The 8,066-nt window shown below is 45.5% G+C and overlaps 1 pseudogene; it reads left to right on the forward strand.

The window, feature by feature from the left end:
• The first annotated feature begins 5,686 nt into the window (after window positions 1-5,686).
• Window positions 5,687-5,804, forward strand: LOC126485345 (5S ribosomal RNA; annotated as a pseudogene).
• Window positions 5,805-8,066: the final 2,262 nt, after the last annotated feature.

The following is an 8,066-nucleotide window of genomic DNA, read 5'->3' on the forward strand; positions in this document are numbered from 1 at the left end:
AGTGTATTATTGGAGTATTTGATGAAAGCAACGTCCAGGAAGGAAGAATATAAAATTACTGAGGAAAGGAAAAGGCCATTGCAATTGCGCACGCAAGACTTTTAAATTACTTTTAACACATTGTACGGCAATATACATCAGTATATGCTGCAAATACCATAGGAAGCGGCAACATGTTGCAGTACCTGCAGAAAACGATGCATGCGAGGACGTTTACTGCGTTAGAGCATATATGTAAACTCTGTACAGATCCATCCACGTTTGGATCTGCAGTAAAACAATGTTTACGTATTATCTAAATGTGGTGGTCTCGACGTTGAGCATCGAACGACAGAAAATTCGTTTGCAGAGTTTAGAGCTGATGGAATAACCAAATTTAACGACCATTCGTTTCTTAAAGCAGTAAACTTAAAGTTCTATATGCAAATTCCGGTAGAATATGAGAAAGAGTGGTCACTGCACACCCAAGAGTATTGGAATGTGTAAACAATATTACTATGTAGGAAATAAAAGGAAAACTTAAAATTCCTGAATGCTCTCAGCTACAAGTGCTAGACAGTGTGTACACAAGTGCTGTGTTCCACATTTTGCTCGTTCCAGTACCGGGAAAGGAAGCTCCGACCACCACATACGCTACGCCATGATAATCGCACTCTGACAGGTAGTGTATCAGTTTAAGACTGGTATTTGACAACTAATACAGAAAATTTATACATGTCCTGACCAAAGCGCCCCATCACATCTCTCCTCGTCGCTGCGTGGTCCAGCATCTAGGCAACCGAGGTCTGTGGCGTCACAGTAAGCCAAAAGCCCAGTAGAAATAATACTAAAATGGTTTTTCTCGAAACGATTTGCGATAGAGTACCATGGCAGGATACCTGAAGATGTACGAGAGAGAGGGAAGTGCCAGAGAAATACGTACGTCTTGTTCAGGATATGTGTAATGGTGCCAAAATGAGGGTAAAAATGGGTGTAGGGCTAGCAGACTAGATACCAGCTACAAACAGGTTGCATGATGGGTCTGCGTTGAGCCCACATATTTACAATCTGGTAATCGATGTATTATTATGCATTAGAGATCATGCTCATTGGTGAATGTTGTTCGCAGATGACATATTGTGAGACCTTAACTTTTCCCGGCGAATTGAATGTTCAAATAACTTACGGGTTTGCTGCCGGGTGACGTCTTCGACCAGCGCCGATATTTCGACAGGAGCACACCCTGCCATTCTCAAGACACAACTACAAGGAGGAAGCAATGTGCAAGGGAATTTAATACCTCGGTTCACAGGGGAGAAATAAGGGAGATACCACACACAGAACAAGTAACTGCAGAGTCAAAACACGACCAAAGATAACCAACATCAGAAATATCGATAGTGACTATTAATCAACAGGTGAGGTAGCACTAATTCTGTCCCTCTGTTTTTTGATGAGAGACAGAACCGGATTCCAAGCAGCATTTGAACAAAATTCACCATCTCTGTTTATAAGGTTGCTTGATAGTTTGATTTCAACAGCTTCCTTAATAACACTATCCCAATAGTTGAACGTGCAAGCCAGAATGTCCGTGTCGTTGTATTCCATAGGATAACCAGTGTCAAGGCAACGTTCTGCAATAGCGGATTTGCTCGGCTGTTGTAAGCGTGTGCGACGCTTATGTTCAATACACCGGTCTTCCACAGTCCTGATTGTCTGACCTATACATGACATGCCACAACTGCTAGGAATACCATAGACACCAGCCTTACGCAAAACCAAGATCATCTTTTACGGACGCCAACAGGGCCTTAATCTTAGAAGGTGGTCGAAAAACGCATTTCACATCATATTTTTGCAAAATACGGCCAATCCTGCTTCCTGCGTAAGGCAAAAAGGCTGTAGACTTAAGTGCCACTTCCTTGTTAACGTCACTCACCCGTTGCACAGAAGGCTGATAGCGCAACGCACGTTTGATCTGCCTCTCACTATAACGATTCTGACGAAATGTGACTTCGAGATGTGATAGCTCAGCTGCCAAACTTTCAGGGTCTGAGATAAATGGTTCAAATGGCTCTGAGCACTATGGGACTTTACATCTATGGTCATCAGTCCCCTAGAACTTAAAACTACTTAAACCTAACTAACCTAAGGACATCACAAAACACCCAGCCATCACGAGGCAGAGAAAATCCCTGACCCCGCCGGCAATCGAACCCGGGAACCCGGGCGTGGGAAGCGAGAACGCTACCGCACGACCACGAGATGCGGGCATCTGAGATAACGTGGGCCCTGTGAACCAAGGTACGAAGTACTCCTTCACGCTGAGCTGGATGGTGACAACTATCAGCTCGCAGATACAAGTCAGTGTGAGTAGGCTTCCTATAAACAGAATGTCCCAACGTACCATGTTTTCCTTCTGACCAAAACATCAAGTGGAGTAGTGATTACCTCCTGTGTACAAGAAGACTCCGATGGTGAGCGTTGTGGCTTGTTGTTTCCACCTCTATAGTGAACTGAATATTCGGGTGGATTGAATTCAGGTGTTTCAAAAACCGGTTTAAATTCTAACTACCATGAGGTCAAATAACAAAAGTATCGTCTACATATCTGAAAAAACAAGCACGTTTCAAGGTCGCTGACTCCAATGCACGTTCCTCAAAATCCTCCATAAACAAATTGGCCACAATAGGTGACAACAGGCTTCCAATCGCAACTCCATCAGTCTGTTCGTAGTACTGACCATTGAATAAAAAGTAAATGGAAGTCAGCACATGTCGAAACTAATTTGTTAACTGGACACCAAACTTAACTCCAATTAGCTCCTACGAATTAGAGAGAGGAACGCGAGTGAAAAGAGAAACCACATCAAAACTGACTAAAATATCAGATTCATTCAAACGCAATCCCTGCAATCGATGTAAGAAATCTGCAGAGTTCTTAATGTGGTGTTCACACCTACCTACTAGTGGACTCAACAAACTAGCAAGATGTTTAGCTACACGATATGTCGGAGCACCAATATTAGAAACAGTAGACCTCAACGGGACAGCCTCTTTATGGACCCTAGGGAGGCCATATAATCTAGGTGGTACAGCACAGTAAGAATTAAGACTCTTGATAGTCTCCTGTGACAAAGAACTTTTCTTCAAGAGGTTATTAGTCTTTCTCTCAACACTCTTAGTAGGGTTAGCACCGATTTTGCGATGCGCCGAATCAGAAAGTAGACACTGAATCTTTGAATGTAATCGTGCTTGTTCAACAAAACCGTGGCATTTCCCTTGTCCGCAGGTAAAATAACAATATCAGGATCTTCCTTGTTTCTCCTCTGTGAACCGAAGTATTGCACATTGCTACCTCCTTGCAGTTGTGCCTTGAGAATGGCAGGGTGTGCTCCTGTCGAAATATAGGCGGTGGTCGACGACGTCACCCGGCAGAAAACCCGTAAGTTATTTGAACAGATGACATATTGTTAAGCGCCATCAACAAGGATGAGATGTAATTAAGACTGGAAATTCGGAGAAGACAGAGGGATGGTAGCCAATAGGAAGAAAACGGCGTACATGGCCTAGGACGCCAAGGGAAAGAAATAATCCATTTGGGTGGACAAAACGTGAAGGAAGTCGATAGCTTTAACTACACTCCTGGCAATGGAAAAAAGAACACATTGACACCGGTGTGTCAGACCCACCATACTTGCTCCGGACACTGCGAGAGGGCTGTACAAGCAATGATCACACGCACGGCACAGCGGACACACCAGGAACCGCGGTGTTGGCCGTCGAATGGCGCTAGCTGCGCAGCATTTGTGCACCGCCGCCGTCAGTGTCAGCCAGTTTGCCGTGGCATACGGAGCTCCATCGCAGTCTTTAACACTGGTAGCATGCCGCGACAGCGTAGACGTGAACCGTACGTGCAGTTGACGGACTTTGAGCGAGGGCGTATAGTGGGCATGCGGGAGGCCGGGTGGACGTACCGCCGAATTGCTCAACACTTGGGGCGTGAGGTCTCCACAGTACATCGATGTTGTCGCCAGTGGTCGGCGGAAGGTGCACGTGCCCGTCGACCTGGGACCGGACCGCAGCGACGCACGGATGCACGCCAAGACCGTAGGATCCTACGCCGTGCCGTAGGGAACCGCACCGCCACTTCCCAGCAAATTAGGGACACTGTTGCTCCTGGGGTATTGGCGAGGACCATTCGCAACCGTCTCCATGAAGCTGGGCTACGGTCCCGCACACCGTTAGGCCGTCTTCCGCTCACGCTCCAACATCGTGCAGCCCGCCTCCAGTGGTGTCGCGACAGGCGTGAATGGAGGGACGAATGGAGACGTGTCGTCTTCAGCGATGAGAGTCGCTTCTGCCTTGGTGCCAATGATGGTCGTATGCTTGTTTGGCGCCGTGCAGGTGAGCGCCACAATCAGGACTGCATACGACCGAGGCACACAGGGCCAACACCCGGCATCATGGTGTGGGGAGCGATCTCCTACACTGGCCGTACACCACTGGTGATCGTCGAGGGGACACTGAATAGTACACGGCACATCCAAACCGTCATCGAACCCATCGTTCTACCATTCCTAGACCGGCAAGGGAACTTGCTGTTCCAACAGGACAATGCACGTCCGCATGTATCCCGTGCCACCCAACGTGCTCTAGAAGGTGTAAGTCAACTACCCTGGCCAGCAAGATCTCCGGATCTGTCCCCCATTGAGCATGTTTGGGGCTGGATGAAGCGTCGTCTCACGCGGTCTGCACGTCCAGCACGAACGCTGGTCCAACTGAGGCGCCAGGTGGAAATGGCATGGCAAGCCGTTCCACAGGACTACATCCAGCATCTCTACGATCGTCTCCATGGGAGAATAGCAGCCTGCATTGCTGCGAAAGGTGGATATACACTGTACTAGTGCCGACATTGTGCATGCTCTGTTGCCTGTGTCTATGTGCCTGTGGTTCTGTCAGTGTGATCATGTGATGTATCTGACCCCAGGAATGTGTCAATAAAGTTTCCCCTTCCTGGGACAATGAATTCACGGTGTTCTTATTTCAATTTCCAGGAGTGTATTTAAGATCAACAGTGTCTGTTGATGGTATATCACTTAAGACATCGCAGATACGATGGATGAACCCGAAAAGGTCGCCAGATATGTTGTGCAGTAGAGAAGTAAATCTGACGACTAAAACAATGGTGCATAAGTCAGTAGTGACTTCCGCAACACTGTATGTAGCAGAGACAAGGACACCAAATAAGTACTTTGTAACGCAATAGATGTGAGTGAAATGAGAATGCTAAGGAGAATTGGTGGCGTTACCGAAGTAAAGAGAACGAGAAACGAGAGGATAAGAGGCAGTGTTGAAAAGACGCAGATATCAAAGAAGGTACAAGAGACAGGAGTGCAATAGTATCGACATGTCATGAGAAGGAATGTCACCTGTGTTGACGAGGCAATGGAAGAGACTGAAACAGAAGGTGACAAAGGAAGAACAAAACCAAAAGATTAATGGAATGTGTACGCGAAAACTTGATGAAGAAACATCTAATGGAAAGGGATGATGGGACAGAGGAAAATGAAGAAGACTTGCCAAGAACGTCGACGCCACATGAGTGGGAACAAAGAAGGAAAAGAAGAAATAATTTATTCAGTTCAAAACCATCTATACAAAAATTTTATCGTATGTCAGCAGCTGTTTACCCCTTACTCTCCTAGGCCAACGGCCTTGCCGCAGTGGTAACACCGGTTCCCGCCAGATCACCGAAGTTAAGCGCTGTCGGACCAGGCTAGCAGCTGGATGGGTGACCACCCTGTCAGCCGAGCGCTGTTGGCAAGCGTGGTGCACTCAGCCCTTGTGAGGCAAACTGAGGAGCTACTTGGTTGAGAAGTAGCGGCTCCGGTCTTGGAAACTGACATACGGCCGGGACAGCGGTGCGTTGACGACATGCCCCTCCATATCCGCATCCAGTGACGCCTGTGGTTTGAGGATGGCACAGAGGTCGGTCGGTACCGTCGGGCATCACGGCCTGTTCGGGAGGAGTTAAGACTCTCCTATATGTTTCACATGACATAGTTCACACTGTAGAGAAAAGAGTAATTGAGAAGTGAATTAAGGCATACTGATAAGCAGCCACAAAAAACTGAATAATGACCTCACAACAATGATACATGTTTTGAAAGATGTGCGATTTTAAATATTACGTCAAGACCATAGTTCATGAGAAGTTAATTCAACAAATCCATAATTATATTAACCAAATCAAATCTAGAACACACAACCTTCCAAATTTTTCCATTTTTATTGACCACGCTTTACCCTTTACAACCTTTCCCGTTAGTGTTGTCATTTCCAGGTTGTATATCATTTCTTTTAGTAAAGGCTTATAGACTATAACAACATTCCATCATCACATTTCCATAGTTATTTATCGTTACTCCATTATTCGATATACTTACAAATATTACAAAGTTTTAAATCTTAAGTGTTTATTTCAATCCTTTTTCACAGTAAAGTTATTAAATCTACGGTTACCACATTATATTTTACCTTGTCAAATGCAGCAGCTTTTGCTACTTACATAAGTAATTTACATTTCTTTGACTATGGTTGTAAATGATGCAATGAATATAAGATACTACATTTCACACCACATCAACATTACTCATTAATATTTTATAACTTCTTGAATACAATATCATTGTCATAACAATAATTCATGAGAATCCTCAATATACCATCTTCATCTCACAATTACGTCTCATTTTCTTTGTAAAGAACCTGAATACTGACTTTACCACTGGTCCACTTAACGATTGTATCTTCAACATTGTTACCAACAAATAGTGCCACAGACATATATTCCTTACTATTTCGGCTATTTCAGTTTCTTCCTATGGTATGACCCTACAGGAAAACGTTTTTCCTTCCTCAGTAATTCTGACACATATTTAAAGCTAGAATAGAAGTAATCCAAGAAAAAGAAGCTACATAAGGCATTTCACCTTCAGATATCTCAATTTTCTACATAATGCTTCATAACTGTTGCACAAAAATGAGTAATAGTTGACTACTGACATTACGGGACAAAATATCACTATGAAGCAAACTATGTTGTGGATTCAGGTGTATATACAGGGTTAACATCAATAAAAGTGACAAACTGCAGGGACAGATTCCTGACTGGAAAGGAGGAAAAACGGTCCTGTGAACATGTTCAAGAAATGTATCGTAGCGACGAGGGACGGCGCTGACGAATGAAGGTTCCTCTGACTACGGGCCGTGTGTTCCTTGTGTGTTGCAGGATGTGTGACTGACGCAGCGTGCTGCAAGCATCAGAATGGTCCGGTGTTCTCGACGGGAACCAGCCGAGATGGTGTTCGGGCACGGCCAAGAGGTTGGAAACGGTCGAGAGGCAGCACAGCCATACCAGAACAAGTACCCTCAAAGACAACAACCGCAATATTGCAAGAGCTTCAAAATGGTTCAAATGGCTCTGAGCACTATGGGACTTAACTTCTAAGGTCATCAGTCCCCTAGAACTTAAAACTATTTAAACCTAACTAACCTAAGGACATCACACACATCCATGCCCGAGGCAGGATTCGAACCTGCGACCGTAGTGGTCACGCGGTTCCGGACTGTAGCGCCTAGAACCGCTCGGCCACCCCGGCCGGCATTGGAAGAGCTTTTTGGGTGTTTGTGTGCTCATGGGTCCTTTCAGACAGGCGTACGTACAGGGAGGCAGGGGACTGTGCATACACAAGAACTGTAGGACAGGGTTCTACAGGATATTGAGACGAACCCTAGTACGAGCTCCAGGCAGGTGACTCCCAAAATGGTGCAAGCCAAAGTACGATTATGTGTGACCTGCGTGACAACAGGTACGGCTCGTAACACCTGCAACGAGCGCAAGGGTTATCAGCAGCTGATTTCTCTTTACGGGAAGGATTTTGTCGATGGTTACTGCACCAGACCATCACGTTTATGGGATTTCTATCATCAGTACTCTTTACTGACGAGGCAAGCTTTACCAGAACTGGCATCATAAATCTGCAGAATCATCACCTGTGGGCTACAGACAATACTCGGAGAACG

The sequence above is a fragment of the Schistocerca serialis genome, chromosome 6, assembly GCF_023864345.2.
Source record: "Schistocerca serialis cubense isolate TAMUIC-IGC-003099 chromosome 6, iqSchSeri2.2, whole genome shotgun sequence".
NCBI classification, from domain to species: domain Eukaryota; kingdom Metazoa; phylum Arthropoda; class Insecta; order Orthoptera; family Acrididae; genus Schistocerca; species Schistocerca serialis.